The following is a 17407-nucleotide window of genomic DNA, read 5'->3' as shown; positions in this document are numbered from 1 at the left end:
ACAGATAGGTATGTATGTACTCTCTTGTATCTAGGTTCTTTCACTCAGCATAATGTTTGGGAGATTTATTTATATTGCCGCATATATCAGATATAACTATTTGGGGTGTTAATTGGATATTAATTGGCTCAAGGATTGGGGTGGGGAGTTAAACAGTATTCCATTATATACCAGAATTTGTTGGGTGGACACATGTATTATTTCCAGTTTCAGCTGTTATGCATGACACTTATGAATATTCATGTACAAGTATTTCATGAACAGTTGAAGTCATTTCTCTTGGACAATTAGCTAGAAATTATACGGTAAATGCCTGTTTTAACTAAATAGACTATGCCAGCTTACAAATGACCATGCCATTTTACTCTCCCAGCAGAAACTTATGATCATTTGCCTTGCTCCCCACACCCTTGACAAGGCTTGATGTTTTCAGCCTTTTTAAATTTTAGCCATTCTCATTATAGCAGTGCCTCATTATAGATTTTAATTTTCCCCCCTAATGACTGGTGATAATTCAAGGATCTTTTCATGTATGTATTAGCCGTTTGTTTACCTTCTTTTGTGAAGTTCCAGTTCCACTATTTTGCCCATTTTTAATTGAGTACATTATCTTCTTGAGCTGTAAGAGATCTTAATGTGTTCTAGATAGAAGTCCTGCTTCCTTTTGGAGCACCATTTCACTCACCTGCTCACACTTCTCTCCCTCTTGAGTCTCTCCTTCGTGGGAAGCCAGATGCCATGAAATGAGGCCACTCAATTCAACAGCAGGCTGTGGAGGGGTCCATGTGTCAAGGAATGGAGGCCTGTTAACAACCAAGTGAGAGAGCTCAGACATGGCTTCTTCAGCCCCATGGGAGCCTAGAGATGATTCTAGATCCAGCTGAGAGATGGACTGCAACCTCGAGAGAGACCCTGAGCCAGAACCACCCAGCTGAGCCTCTTCCAGATAGCATACCTTCAGAATCTGTGAGATAATACATATTTGTTCTTCTGAGATGCTACGTTTTTAGGTAATTTGTTACACAGCTGTGGATAAGTAATATCCATTCAAACCACAATAACTGTACTTCAAACCCCAAATCCGGATATCATATTCAGGGCATGTGGCTAGATACAGAGACCTGAGTTCAAGTTGGAAACCACAGTTTTCAGAAAGGAGGCAATACCAGAATTCTTTCCCCTGGTTCCCAAGCCCAGGTAAGATTATGTGCAATGCCATAGGCTACTTCTACTCCAAACAAAACTAAGTCCTTCTGTTCTTTCTCATGATTGAATGATTTTTACCAACACCTCTTATCTCTCTCTGAGTTCTCAATCCTCTCCATCCTATAGCTACTTGTTTACATTATTCTTTCTGCCTCTAAGATTCTCAAGGTGGGAAGAAGCTCATGTAGACCAACCCACATGTGTGAATCTCCTCTATAACACTCCAAATGGTCTTCTAGCTTATTTTTGAAATTTGGATATCACTATCTTCAGAGGTAGTTCATTCTATCTTTAGATCACTCTCTTAGAAAATTCCTCCAGAGAATTCACTTGCTCAGCTCTCCTGCTTCACTTGGTTCTCAAGAAATTCATCATTGGGCCAACTCTCCAGGAAGAATTTGCTATGACTGAGACCACATCTCTGAAGGAAGGAATGGTTAGTAATTGTGGGGATGTAAAGCAAATCATATTTTCTTTACTCTGAAGTTCCTAGGTTGACTTGACTTGACTTTCTAAGAGCCATCTCATTACCTGGATCCATCCTAGATGATTAACTATTCATTCTCAAGAATATCTCTGGGGTTGGGAGTAAGGCTCTTCAATTATTTGGCTCCTCAGAGATCTTTTTTAAGTTTATTTGTTTTGAGAGAGACAGCAAGAGAGAGGGAGAAAGAACCCCAAGCAGACTCTATACCACCAGCACTGAGGCTCACACGGGGCTCAAACTCATGAACTGTGAGATCATGACCTGAGCTGGAATCAAGAGTCGGATGTTTAACCAACTGAGCCACCCAGGTGCCCCAGATCCTCAGATATTTGTTCTTGGTAAAACTTTTCTGGATATTCCTGTAGCAGCTGCTGCATGTAAGTGATGTATAGAGGTAACAAAGGTCCTGTGCTTATCTCTGGCAGGGCCTGGAGCCAAGAACTATAAATCTGGGTTTCATCTCTCCTACTCAGGCTTGCCAGGACAATAAGATTGTTTACATAAAGAGGTACTTTTAGACTTCCTGGAGAGCTTGGCTGATCCGTAGATCTAGGAAGGTATAATTTTGTGCCTTCATAAAGATAGTCAACAAAACCCTTAATATAGTCTACCAAGTTACTATTATTCCATTCTCATTTCTCACTATGCTCTCCCTCTCACTCTAAGTTCTAGTTACATTGGCATTCTTCTAATTTGTCAGAATGTGCACCTTCTTCCTACCACAGAGCTTTTCCACCTGCTGTTTCCATGTTCCAGAGTCCCCATATCTTCCCTCTTTTCAATTAACTCCAACTCTTCTCTCAGTTTGGCTAAGCATTGCTTCCTCAAGGAAGCTTTCACAGACGACCACCCCTTGAGTCTAGGTTATATTAATTCGAAGAATACATACACCTTTCTCTCCGATCACTCTTTCAGTTGTAGTTTACACATTTATTAGCATAATTATTTTATTAATGTCTATACCCCCTTAGACTAAAAGTTCCATTCACACAGTAACTGCATCCATTTTGTTCTCCACTGTAACACTTAACATAGTGTCCAGTAGATTAAGTGTTTGTGGCATGTAGGAAAAAAGCAATTAGAACCCATTGTGACAAATGCTATCCTTAGAGTAGGCACAGGAGGGCTATGGTCTAACCTAATCCAGATTTTTAAAAAACTTTCCTTATAATATATTATATCACATCTCTAAAAATAAACAAGACTCTGTGAGATGAACAAAGGAACTGGGAAGTAAGAGGTAACATGAACCTGAATGAGCTGATCACATTGGATCCAGGTCAAGTCAACTATTTCCATTCTGCAAATGAGACTATTGGTCTTCTATCCAGATATAGGAAGTTACTGAAAGACCCATTAATGTTGGCAGGAGATTTAAAACTGGAAGAAAAATGAGCTTGTCAGGTGGCAGCTGGATGCCAAACAGATCCTGTCGAATAGCCAGATGCGATCTCAGAACCTCGCAAGTAAGACCAGCTCTGCTAGAGACTATGTCCCTGATCACTGATGACTGGATTTCTGGAGATGGTAGACTATTTAGGGGCCAGAACTAAGGACTCAAAAAGAAGAACAGCTGATTCCAGATCAGGGAGCATCACCAAGACTATTCATCGTTCAGTTTCTTGAAGATTGGGCTCAGGACGTGACTCAGGAATGCAAAGGAAAACCCACACAACCCTAGGGAAACCAGAAATAGTGTCACATACACCAGACCTGGGGAGCTGCCAAAGAATGCCAGGCCTGTCCACAGGGCATATGCAATCTAGGAGGTGGTGCTGAGCTCCCAAGAGTAATAAATAATTCAGCCTGCTGCAAATTCATCTGTTAAAGCCCTAATCCCAAGGTGATGGTATTTATGGATAAGGCCTTTGAGCAGTAATTAGATTTAGATAAGAATATGAGAGTAGGACCATCATAGTGCCATTATAAGAGTCACTACAGAGTTTGCTCCTTCTCTTTCTTTCTCTACCATGTGAGCACACAAGGACAAGGGATGGCCATCTGCAAGCCAGCATAAGAGACCTCAAAAACCTGGCCATGCTAGCGCCTTGAGCTCAGATTTCCAGCCTACAGAACGGTAAGAAAACAAACATCTATTATTTAAGCAACCCAGTCCATGTGTTGTGCCATGGCAGGCTCCAACTAATACAGCAATGATACAGAGATGAACAGGAAAGACATGGCCTCTGCACTCATTGGTGGATTAACAGGGAAGATTGATATCAACATTAACATAAAATATGATTATTAACAGTAAAATACAGTGCAGCATAGGTATACGTAGGGAAGATAAAGCTTAGCCAAAAACTATGGAAAGAGTTCCCTTATGAGAGAAATTTTAATTAGAGATCTGAAGATTGAAAGGTTGTAGTGGGAGGTGGGGAAATTAAGGGGTATTCAGACATAGAGACCAGGAGCACAAGCATAGTTATCAGTGACAAGATAGAGCCTGCTCATCTCAGCTCATGCAAGCCATTGTTAGCATCTCTTCCCAACAGTGATAGCTTATTGGCAGCTGGAAACCAGACATGTTGGGAGTATTTACACAGTGTAAATTTTGCAAAATTTGCAAATTGGGATTCTTCTTCCTAGAGAGTTACCATTTGCAAAATATTTACCACACCCAGCTACAAAACATGTTCAAGAAATGGAGAGAATATTAAAGTTAGCGCACAGAGAGTAAAAGATAAAATGGAAAGATATGAGGCTAGAATTTGACTCTTAGAGATGGTGCCTGATCCTCAGTATGTATGTATACACACACACACACACACACACACACACACACACACACACACACATTTATTTGGTTCTTGCAATCAATAGTGAGAATTACTGGGTTAGGTTTAGAGGGCTTTGTAACCTGTGGTAAGAGGTTGGTATCTATATTAAGTCAAAGAGGAAGAGGGGATTATGGGAAGATGGCAGAGTAGGAACCATGTCCAGTAATAGGGAATTAGCTAAATAACTTATAATACATAAATAAAATTGAATATAATAATGAAAATAATAAGGAAGATTTATACAGAAAATGACATGGAAAATATGCCAAAAGAATGTATAAGAAAGGAATTAAAAAAGATAAAAAGTTAATGATCCGATGAATTGATTTCATGGATTTCATAAATAAGAATCTGATGGCTCTTACTTATGATGACTTCTTCCATGTGTATTTTGTGATTTTTAAAATTTTTAGTTTGTGTTCAGTGGTAGTTAACCAACAGGAATTTTTATTGGCCTGGGTTTAAATCTCCAAGAGATAGTTTACATTTATTTCTATTTGATGTCTGGGACCATGACCAATTCATGGTAAGTTTAGACTGAATTTCCTATTTCATTGAGGGAAATTTTCTGTGTTTAGTCAGCCCGACCACTCTTTTTAAATTTGCTGAGCTCCCGCAAATACTGGATGATTTTGTTGTTGATACACATCTACTAAACAACAGTAACTAGTGTTGGAAAATAATGTGCTATCCCCCAGTAAATATATGTCATTATTTGATTTATTTGAATTGGGATGGCTTCTCTGAGTAAATAAAGGTAATTGTGTACCTCTAGGTGTGAAGACTAGGCAGGCATAGACCTACTGGGAGATTTTCCAACAAGGTGCTCCAATTTGCCTCATAACATTAAAGTTTAAGTAAAACATTGTCCTTGAAATTTTGAAAGTCTGAAGTTTCAGATCATGTATCTTTCATCTTTTTCTTGGAAGCACAGAAATCTTCCTAGCCTAGGTCCTTTTCATGATTCATAAAGGGAAACAGCTTTCCAAGTGTAACCTCTGTATTTGATTTATTAAATATGGTATACAACCAAAGTCTCTCTACACTAAAGTTATTCAATTTACTCTAATGGCTCTTATATTAGAGTTATGTCTATTCATGCAGAAAACAGCTGTAAGTCATTAGCTTGAATTATAGTGCTTATTAATTTTCCGTCATTAAAGACTTAGACTTAGGAGGCCTCCAAATTTTGCAAATCTATCCTAAAATTGCTGTCTTTCATATTAGAAAACTATAAACGTAGAAAATTATAAGGATATATAAAATAAGAGAAAAAGGAGAGAAGTTAATTGATCATGAGTGATGACCCAAAATAGCTCCATACTGGCCAGCCTTCACCCCTGATCTCTTTTCCCTGTTACTATCACTATTTATTGGTCTCAAGGATAACTGCCTAAAAAAAAAATTTGGTGTTGTTTAAACTCACTCATAAGTAATATGATACTGAGGGCTACCATACCCACTTTAGAATGCCAGATTAGGAGAAGGAAGGTTCGCCCAAAGGTTAGTCTCAGTACCTCTGCCCAAGAGCATTTCTGTTCCCCTAATCTGAAAAATAAATTTGCACTTGTCCTACAGTGCTGGTTTACAACCTTCTTCTGAAACTATGTTGACTCACAGGAGTTTGTGTCTCAGACTCACTGAACACCCCTAGTTGGGAGTTCACCCTAACAGACTGCAGGTTCTTCTTTATCCTATTTCCTGCCTCTCTCTTGATTCCTTTTGAACCCTCTCTGTAACATGAACATGGTATCCTGATCCTGCAAGAGAATATCAAATTGTTGTACCTTTATAAAGATGTCACATCTCTTTGCAATAACTTACAAACACAGTGCAACTTCAACAGGGTTTTCTGTTGTATAATAAACAGAAGGGTTCTAAAGTTCATTTTGGAAATAAGTGGTTAAGAGACCTAAAAAGAACTCTGGGTTACAAATCAACTCAAACAGATATTTGAACATATTTTTTAAAAAAGTAATTGTTAAAATACTGTTATTCTGATACAGACAGAAATGTAAATCTGAAGAACTGAATGCAAAGGCAAGAAGTAGACTCAATTATTTAGATAGATAGATAGATAGATAGATAGATAAAGTTAAATAGTGCTAAAGGAAGAATTTGGGACAGGATTGATTCATCCATTAGACACAATAAGCCAGATTTGTGGCACAGAAAAAATGTTTTAATTAAGGTATTCTAAAGAAAAAGGATCATGTAATAATCCAGCCAAAATTATATTCACCCTTATAAAAAAATAGATATAAAATACAATTTCTAATATTTTTATGAGGGAGAAGCCCATGAATGCAAAAGTGCCTTGAGCCCAAAATAATCACAACTGCGTCCTGGTCTGGAAAGCATTAGCCTTTCTCTAGTCATAATCTCCATTATAATCACCCCCATCAGAAAGCTACTAAACAAGGAGCACTGTCAAAAAGAACTGTGTGATTGAGGCAGAAATGCAGTTTCAAGATAAGCAGCCTGCCCTCCCTTTGAACAAGACTGTTCCCTAAGTCTCTCATATATAGACTCTAAACTTCCATGGGATTACAGTTTAGGAAAACATCAAATTATATCTAAAGTGTATACTTAAAATCACAAATTTATTAAATAACTTAATGATCATAAATTGCACATAATAGAATTGAGAGTTTTTATAGGCTTACTTAGATAATAGTTTCTGATTTTTGAAAGAATTCTGCAAGGAAAAGATCAATATATGACTTCAGTACAAGAACCAACTGATCACAGTGAAAAAGCAAACAGCAAGAAGTGTATCTTGCTCAAATGTTAGAGAAATGGATTAGTCACAATATATAAAAATTTTAATTCTAATATATGTAAATATCACAAATGCCCCTTGATGGTAAATAACATAAATAGTACAAGGTATACATAGTAAGCAAACACCGGAGAGGGTTCAGCCTGTAACCAAATTCAAATTAAACAACAAAGTATACTTTTATATCCTTAACTTGTCAAGAAAGGTATAATAATAACACTAGCACCATTGTTTACAGTGAAATGGATGAGACTTTATGACTGTGGATAAAAAACAGGAACACAGTAGTAGGTACTGAAACCATAGAAGGTTCCTGCCCTTTGACCCAGTAATTTCACTCACTGTAATTTAGATGAGGAGCTAATTCAGGAGAAGGGCAATCCCTCTGTATGCTGCTCCTCCCTGTAGCATTCTCTGTAATAGCAGAAATTGAAAACAACCTGAATGTCCAACAACAGGGACAGTGAAGACAGTGACGTAAATTGCAGTACATTAACTGGATAAAATATTGTGCAGTTCTCACAATAATTATGAAGAATATGAGCCAGTGTAAGGTGTTGTTCAAAATACTGTTTGGTAAAACTAAATGTCCAATTATGCAGATGTTTGATTATAGCTCTGTAAAATATGCTAGAATGTAGACAAGGACTATGAGAGAGCAGAGAAAAATAGTGTTTGCTCCTGCTCCTTCCCTCCCAATCATGAAGCTCTCATGAAGTTTCTTTCAGCATCCACACACTCCATGTTCCCGCCTTGTTCCCTCTTTTCCATTGCTCCTTCTTCCATTCATTGAGTGGATTTCTGCTGCTCCAGGGCACCCATGTCACTTACCATTTTTTGTATTCAGCACTAGGATCCAATGAGGAAGACCTATCCCCCTCTGCTCACTGAGCTCACCGTTCACACACACATGCATAAGGAAGTATTTGTAATACAGTATAGAAATCCATAAAGTGATAGGAAAAAAAGGAAGCTAAGTGAGAACCAGATTCCTTAGGAATCAATCACATGTTTTATCTCTTCAAAGGGATTTTGCATGGAGAAAGTGCTGGGGGAATTTGATCCCTTGATTACCAGACTTTCCCCACATGACAAGTTTCCCTCCTGCTGGCTCCTCCCTCTGAAGAAAAAATACTCAAGTCTCTCCTCCAACACAAAAATCAAGTTTTCACCTCCACGTTCCCCACTCAACATCTTTTCTATAAACTCCTTCCTTTTCAGTCACAATCCATACTTCTAATTCCATACTGAGCAGTCACTGCCTACCCTGCTGCTAGTTGAGTGCATTGCGATAATAAAAACCCCAAGAAAAGATGAGGTTACACTGGAATATGTAGGGCTCTTGCAATCCAGGTGGAGGAGACAGAAATTGCAGAAAGAAGGAAGAACTCGGTATTCCAGAGCAGAGACAAGCCGGCGTGTCTAGAACATGTGAACACAGATGGGAATGGCAAGTGTTGAACCTGGAGGTGTAGGCAAGAGCCCCACCATGTGGGGTCTGTGGGTCTGAGTAGAGTTTGAAGTTCATTCTAAGCTCAGTGGAAGCCATGGAGTGGAGACGCAGCTCTGCCGTTTCTTCTCTCCCATCCTAGACTGTTTGCACAGCATCCTCATCAACCCTGATTTTTATGGCAATAATAGGAAATACGTAGATTAGGTGATGATACCCATCTTACAGGTGAGGAAAATAACACTTGACCAAGGCCACATGACTGGTAAGGGAAAGAAGAGTGGTAAATGGGACTATTAATTGTCCTGGGAACTCAAGAGATAAAATGTATGGCCCTTTCTTTGTCACTAGTCCATGTAGGTATCTTTCCCTCTTGGGCTGTGCTTCACCTGAGAAGCTGTGCTCTGTAGGGGTCCCTCCCGCTCTCTACTATGAAATGATAAAATCTCTCCATTCTCTTCAGCCTCCTCATCTGGAGCATCCTAACTCTGATGTCCAGGCCACAAGCTAGACCAATTTAATCAGAACCTGGGTAAAACCCAGGTTCCAACATTTTGTAGAATCCCAGGAGATTCCAATGGGCATTCAAGTTTGATGGCCTGGAGAGGCACATATGAGGGCCATCCTGATCTACCTTGCCCTGCAATTCCCTCCTTATCTTCTATTAACTGTCCCCCAGGTGCCTCCTCCCTGTCCTAGGGTTGCTGCTGAAGCTGCAGTCAGGCCACACCCCTTAAACACTTTCCACAATATTTACTGTCACCTGCCTCCCCCCACTTCCCCCTCCCCTCCCTGGCCCCAGTCCCCACATTGACAGGCTAATGGATTCTTCAGATTATATATTCCCAGTCATCTGGAGCTGTCCTGAGATTAGCCTGCCAGACAATGGCAGAAGCAGCCCTTGGTCCTGGTTCTAATGAAATAATTCACTTAAATAGCCTCGGTTTCCTCCAGAGCCCAGGTCCTTTAGCCAAATGGAGGAGAGCAAGGGCTGTCTCCAATGGAATGCAGGAGAAGTGAGCTGCTCATATGAAACAGTGGTTGCAGGAGCCACAGCATTAAGGAAGAGACATGTGAAGTTCATTTATTTATTTGGAGAAAGAGTGGGGGGCAGGGACAGGAGTAGAGAAGAAAATCCCAAACAGGCTCTAGACTGTCAGCGCACAGCCTGATGCAGGGCTCAGATCCACAAACCATGAGATCGTGACCCGAGCCAAAGTTGGAAGCTTAACCAACTGAGCCACCTATGGAGCCCCTTCAAGTCCTCCTTGTAGACTAGCCACTCCTGGTCAGGGAGGCACAGCCAAGAACCCTGCAGAAAATGTTGCAGGCACCAGGGTGGGATTTTCAATTTGGAGAGGCCCAAGGGGAAGTAATGGAGGGCTTCCCACTTCCCTGTTCACTTCCTCCATCCCCTCTCCCCGACCCCTCATCCCTCACTCTGTCCAAGTCTCCCAAAGGACTCCTCATAATCTTAATCCTACTCAGCTTAAGAGAGAAGTTCTCACTCTTTAAAACTCCTCTTCTGGGCTCAGGTATCTTCCTGCAGTGTAGGGGAGGAGGATACAAGTTTAAGGTACCTGTTACCAGCTCTCACTGGTGTCTTCCTGGGATCTAGGACTCTTGAGTGAAGAAAGCTTATTCACCAGGGAACATTATCCATGTCCCTAAACTTTTCCATCCTCAGGTATGCTGCACAGGGTTATCCTATTTATTTATACATTATTAATTCACTTATTCAATAGATATTTATTTTCACCATAAAAAGGTGAATCCCATGTTTCTTGGACAAATTGCATACACCCCAGGGGTGGGGGGGGGTGCAGAGATTTTCATGATAGCTGCAGCTCAGATACCACAGATACATTGTCCTTCCCTTTCAATATGTTCGTGTTTGTTTTCATTTAGTCATTAGAGATCGTATGTGTTCCAATATGCATGGAAGGGAATTCAGAAGGAAAGACAATTGAGTTGTGGCCGTTCCCCTGGTTGATGTATAAATATATTGGATGGAATGGGCTGTCCTGTTCCAGGCCAGAAAGCAAGAAAAAGCCATGGCAATGAGAATACTGTGTGAGCACCCAGGGGTGGTCTGGGCCCCATGGATGAGGCCAATAGGAAGAAAAAATGCCTCTGGGCACAGTGTGCTGCTGGAAATTGGAAAATCACAAACTAGCAGCCTATGTGTACACGGGGGAAATGAAAGAGGGTGTGACTATATTTCAGAACTGTTACAGGGGCACTTTAAGGCTGAATCTCAGAACAGAAAATCTGCCCTGCAGATGGAATCAAGACATTAGTCGCTCCCCATTGCCTGGAACCGTGACTTACAACCACGGCAGGCCCACTGCCCAAGAGAAAGGACCATTAGCTGCCCTCCTGCCCCAGGAAAACATTACTCATGCTTGCTTAATCTTCAGGTTGAGAAAAACAATCATGATGACTCACTTCTAAATCATGTTTACTAATTGGAATGCATCAGAATCATTAATTATGTTGTCAGAAAACATGGCAAAATGCACGAGCCAAAAGATAAACTCCACCTGTTAGAAGGTGGAGGAAGGACAGTATCCTACAAACTGAGAAGAAGGCACTTTGAAACTGAAAAATGACGCAAGCCACTCCATACCTTTTACAAACATATTTATTCTAAATGTGTGACTGGACCCAGCCAACACCACATGGAAGATAGTGAGCCATCCCACCTCAGTCCTGCCCAAGTTCCTGGCCCACAGAATCACGAACGCTTATGCTGTTCTGGTTTTGAGCCACTACATTTTGGGGTGCTTTGTTAGGTAGCAAGGTTCATGGAAACAGTGGGCTAAGCCAATCAGGGCAAATCCTTCCCTCCCGGCACAGTTGGGTCAGAACACAGGCCTAAGTCATCAGTGCAGGCTCAAGGAATCAGTGAGAACCTCAAAACCATGCCTGGGACACCGGGGCAGAGCTGTTCTCCCTCCTCTGCCTACCGTGCTGTGGAGTAGAGCCAAACTATGGCACTGTTTTGCAACCTTAAAAGGAGGAGCCAGCCCAAGGAGGAAACCCTTACGTGGAAACTTCACAGGACACTGCACAGAAGCAGAGTCGAGAGCCTTGATCAACGTCTCTGTCAAACTGCACCGAACCTCACACCCCCTCCAGACTTTTATAATCATACAGGTCCTAAATCCTCTCGGTTACTCAAGGCATGTGACTGAGGCTTTGGGGATTTGCAACAGAAAATGTCCAACTGACACACTCCCAAGCTGTAGAACTGTGGTTTTCGTGTCTACCCTATGAAAGAACCCCACTTTTCACACAGAACCCGGAGCAGAAGCATAAAACGAAAGCCAGTGTGTTTGAGACAGGGGTGGGCAGTCCAGAACCCTAACTGACAGCAACTTAACTCCCTGTGTTAGTTTCCTAGGGCTGCCCTAAGGAAGTACCACAAACTGGGCATCTTAAAACAACAGCAGCTTGTCATCTCCCAGTTCTGGGGACTAGACCCCAAAATCAGTGTGTCAGCAGTGCCATGCCCCCTCTGAAAGCCGTAGGGGAACCTCCCTTACCTCTAACTTCTGGTTTGCCGGCTTCTTCGCTGTTCCTTCCTTGTGTTACAGATGCGTCACTCATCAATCCTCCTTGTTCCCATGGGTTCTCCCTGAGCCCCTTCCCACCGTCTTCCCTCTGAGCATGTCTGTCTGTGTCCAAACCCCCCTTTCTATAAGGACCCCACACTAATGACTTCAGTTAAACCCGATTACTTCCGCTAAGACCGTATTTCCAAATAAATCCTGGTTAAGACTTCAACACATCCTTTTGGGGAGACACAATTTATCTATTATGCTCCTCAGCCACAACAGTACCCGAGGCAGTCATGCAGGACACTACCCAGGGCTCCAAGGGAGACAAGGCGCCTACTCTTGCTGCTCCTCCCTCCGAAAGAAATAATTTCTCTCTGTTGTGTCTCTTATTACTTATTCATAACCCAAAGTACACTGTCAACACCTCAAAGATTAAATCTGTTTATATAGATATGCTATTCCACACTAGACTGCGTATGATGCTAGTGGCAATGTCACTTGGATCTAGTGTAGTGCTTGGTATATAGTAGATATTCACTAGTGTTGGAGAAGACAAAATTATATGGCCTGACATCTTGTACTAACTGTTAGAGGGCATTAGGTATTAAATAAAAAAGTAGGTTTTCTTACCAATCCTTTAAAGGATAATGACTGGGGAAAAACACTCAGGATTTGAGGCCCCAAATTATGTCATCGAAATGGTCTTAGGAGTGTGTGGGAGGAGGGATTTGCATTGACTGGAAACCACCCTTGTCCCAAATTTTCCCCCTTTTACTTTTTCCCTGATGCTAGCAATCCCATTATTAGAACTCAACTGTTACCAAGTGTATCTTGGTATCAAATGTACCATCTTATAATTTTTAGTATAGGATTTTGTGGTTGCTAATTTTTGTTCATTAATGCTTCTCTAATATCCACATAAGGGTTGGCATAAAAATGACGGAAGAGCAAAACTCCAACTAGCCAACCTTCAGTGTGTTAACCTATGAGGTTGCTACTATGCTTGGGCCTGCGTTGGAGGGAGAGGAAGGGACAAGGTTTAATACTGACATACAGGAAGTAATCCTGATGGGTGACGCCCACAGTTTTATGAGGGAGTTCTCTTCTAACTTAAAACAAGGCTCTCCTGCTCATTGGCTGCTTTGGGATCAGATGTGCATCTTGCTTATATGAGTTTAAGAAAAATACAGTCAGTAGTGTTTGAGGTGCCAGGGTGACTCAGGTCATGATCTCACAGTTCATGAGTTCAAGCCCTGCATTGAGCCGCACATGGAGCCCTGCATTGGGCTCCATGCTGACAGTGCAGAGCCTGCTTGGGATTCTCTCTCCCTCTCTCTCTGCCCCTCCCTTGCTCATGCTTGCTCTCTCTCTCCCTCTCTCTCTCTCTCAAAATAGATAAACATTAAAAATAATTTTTTTAAAGAAAGAACTCCAGCTCCCTTTTCATGCTTACAGAGTCCTCCAGCTACTCTGCTGGCTCTCCAAGCAACTGAATATCCTAACTGTTTTACATGGTACCCAACATACATAATGCAATGGGAATAAATTAGGCAAACACTGATCCATTGAGCAAATATTAATAAGGTCATGATCTCATAGTTTGTAGGTTTGAGACCCACATCAGGCTTTGTGCTAACAGCATGGAGCCCACTTGGAATCCTCTCTCTCTGCTCTCTGCCTCTCCCCCTGCTCACACATGCTCTTTTTCTCTCTCTCTCTCTGAAAATAAACTTTAAAAAAATGAATAAATTAGAAGAAAAAAAAAAGGAATCTAACACCTAAAGAGTATCCAATGCAGGGTGGATTTTACATTGGATTATTGTTGCAAAATATTCACTTCTACCTTGTACTATATGTATATATGTAAGCCCTTTACCATATGACTTCAATGCCTCCTTGAAGTGGATTGTATTGGCCACCCCTGCTAACATTGAGTTTGACCATCTGACTTGCTTTGGCCCTTGGAATGTGAGTGGATATAACATGTCAGACCTAAGGCTTTAAATGTGTTTGAATGTTTTTCTCAGGCCTCTTGGAACTTTTACCCACTTCCATAGGAAAAGCATGTTTCAAGAAGTCACTAATCCTTCAGCCTGGGTACAAGCAAGCTCAAGCGAGATCAGCAAACCAAAACTTCTCTGCAGAGTCATCCTCAGAAAAGTTTACTGTTAATGGAAATCACTGAGATTTCTGTGATCGTTAGTTATGCGGCATTACTGCAGCAATAGCCAACTGATAAACTGGCTATTATTTTTAACATTATTATTATTCTCTCTGATGGAAGGAACATTTCATCCTTGAGAATCCCACTCCAGCACTCAGCTCAGAATATTACAGATTGGAGACAAAACGACCTACACTCACGGAATGTTGTATTTCATTTCGCATATTGAAAAATTGATATCCAGATATCTAGAATCAATTGCCCAAAGTCTCACAGCTTATTTCCAGACATAACTGCAAGCAGCATATGCCTCAGGGATAGAGGGACCACACATCTCAGTTTGTCTGCGATGGTCCCAGTTCACACCTATTACTCCTTCTCTTAACAGTTCCCATAGTCTCTGAAAAAAGTTCTGACTTTACAATAAATTATATGGTTACCCTACTTACTGGCTAATGATCATGTATGTTAGTTTGGAAGTTGTCAGTGAAGATGATTTTGGTTGTAAGGATTAAAAAAATAAGAGGCGCCTGGGTGGCTCAGTTGGTTGGGCATCTGACTCTTGGTTTCAGTTCAGGTTGTGATCTATTGGGTCATGGGATCCAGTCCTCCCTGGGGCTCTGAGCATGGAACCTGCTTGGGATTCTCTTTCTTTCTCCCTCTCCCGCCCCCCAAATAAATGAATAGATGGATAGATAAATAAATAAGTGTAAAAACTCAAACTGGATTAAGTCGTAAAAGAGATTGATTAGCTCATTAGGAATGTGGGAACAACAATGTTTGGTTTATTCCAACTTGTCTGATCCACACACAACTTTCCCCAAGGGCTGACTCCCCTTCACTATGGCAAAGTGATCTGCTGCGATGCTTCCACATCCATACCCTGTGCTACATGTTTCTTCTTTCCTGTCACAGAAGAAAGGAAAGAATTTCTCTAAAATCCTCTCAGAAGAGCTAAGACGCGTATTTCCCAGAGGCTCCCAGCAAATGAATCCTCATGCTCTTTGACCCAATTTTGCCAGCATGCCCATCCCTCCACCAAACTCTGGGGCCAGACAGCAGGGTCACATTAATTTGAATCACATGTCCTGCCTTCAAGGCCAGGGGTGGGGTCAGCTTTAGCCAAGAGGGCTTGGGCTGGGTAGGGTTGGCATTAATGTCGAATATCAGGGGAATTAACAAGAGAAGGGGAAATGGATATTGGGGAGGCCACTCAACAGAGCTTGTCCATTCAATACACAGCTTGTTGTCTTCAAAAAGTAAATGGGGTTTCTGCCTTTAAACAATGAGTGCTCCATAATGCAATCCCAGAGCGGTCATCCAGTTTTTGCCAGGAGTTCCCAACATCCTACCATCAGGTTGGATGGTTAAAGAGCACAGTGGGGCTGAGAGGCATCTCCCTGTGTACTTACCAAGTGGGGCTGGAATGAAATGGGCCAGAGCATGAGACACACCTGGATTTGAATCCCAGTTCTGCTATTTACTGTGTATCCTGTTTTTTTGCTTAATCTCTATACAGGTCTCTGGTTCCCCCATGCAACCTGGGGGCAATAATGCCTACTTCATAATGTTTTGAGAGAATTAAAAAACATAAAGTTTTAAAAATTTCTAGCACAATGCTAAAATACAAGGGTAATCAGTGTCCTTATTTTGAGCTTTAATTACTTGTTTAGACAGAACAGAATGAGAAGAAAGAACTACAACAGCCTAAAGCATTGATCTTTGCCAAGTAGAAGATTCCATCATCTGAGTTTATCAGACACAGTTTAGGCCTACATCCCCTGGTCCCTCCTGCAAACATTGCTGACAAATTCTTGTTTTGATAGCCATTTTCTGGACTTGGTTGCCAGATTCTTTTCTTGGTGTGTATTTATTAATGATATCACAGGATGCCTGGGTGGCTCAGTCAGTTGAATGTCTGATTCTTGATTTTGGCTCTGCTCATGATCTCATGTTTTGGTCATGATCTCCGTTTTGGGCTTCATGAGATCAAGCACCTGAGATTGATTTGGGTGTGGAGCCTGCTTGGGATTCTTTCTTTCTCTCTTTGTCCCCACCCCCCACAAGTGTGTGCACCCATGCACTCGTGCTCAAGTGCTCTCTCTCTCTCTCAAAATAAATTAAAAAAATAAACTTAAAGATGTCACAGTCTTCTTCCAGATCAGTTTCTTTCAGAGTCCACATCTTGGTCTCTACAGATGCCGAATCCCAAGCACTAAATGTGAGATTACTAATTTTAACATGAGGTCCTTACAAGAAGCTCACTTTAGTCCTCTATGAACTTAAGCATCTTCCTGGACTATCCTTCCTCTTCATGGAGAGGGTCAAGTGAGTCTAAAGGTGTGAAATCCTTCCATAAAATTCAAACACTATGCAGATAAGGGTAACATTATATAGGCACTGCTGGAAGGGCAAGATTTTGTGGACTCCAAATCAGACCAGCTTCCTTTCTCCCCTCCTGGTCTCCCCCACTAAATGGACACTGCAGCCAAGCCTTATGTGGAATCTTTTTTTTTTTTTTAATAAATTTAGATTTTCAGATGAGGTGTAAAGATAGTACAGACTTCCCATATACCGTTCACCAGCTTCTCATGGTGTTACCATCTGACATAAACATGGTCCACTTGTCAAACTAAATAATTAACATTGGTACAGTAATAATAACTAAACTATAGATTTTATTTAGACTTCACCAGCCTTTCAGGTAGTATCTTTTATGTTCCAGGACACCACACTGCATTTCCTTATCATGTCTCCTTAGTCTTCTCTGATTCTTTAACAACTTCCCAGTATTTCCTTGTTTTCATGACCTTGATACTTTTGAATACACTGGTCAGGCATTTCTTACACTCCCCGCCCCCCGCCCCAAATTTAAGTTACCTGATTTTCTGTGTGTGTGATTTGACAAGAGGTTAGGAATCGTGGGGGAAGAATATCCCAGAAGAGAGGTGTCTTTCTCTTTTATTTTATCA

The 17407-nt window shown here is 41.3% G+C and overlaps 1 long non-coding RNA gene across 1 annotated transcript in view; it reads left to right on the top strand.

The window, feature by feature from the left end:
* The first annotated feature begins 1730 nt into the window (after positions 1-1730).
* LOC131487527 (uncharacterized) overlaps positions 1731-17407 on the top strand; it is a 37285-nt gene continuing 21608 nt past the window's right edge. The window contains exon 1 of the long non-coding RNA XR_009249802.1: positions 1731-3770. This is a non-coding gene — a long non-coding RNA (uncharacterized LOC131487527). The remainder of the gene's footprint in view (positions 3771-17407) is intronic.

The sequence above is a fragment of the Neofelis nebulosa genome, chromosome 10 (genome assembly GCF_028018385.1).
Source record: "Neofelis nebulosa isolate mNeoNeb1 chromosome 10, mNeoNeb1.pri, whole genome shotgun sequence".
In the NCBI taxonomy this organism is placed as follows: domain Eukaryota; kingdom Metazoa; phylum Chordata; class Mammalia; order Carnivora; family Felidae; genus Neofelis; species Neofelis nebulosa.
Note: the sequence above shows the minus strand (reverse complement) of the source record. Positions and strands in the feature narration are given on the sequence as shown.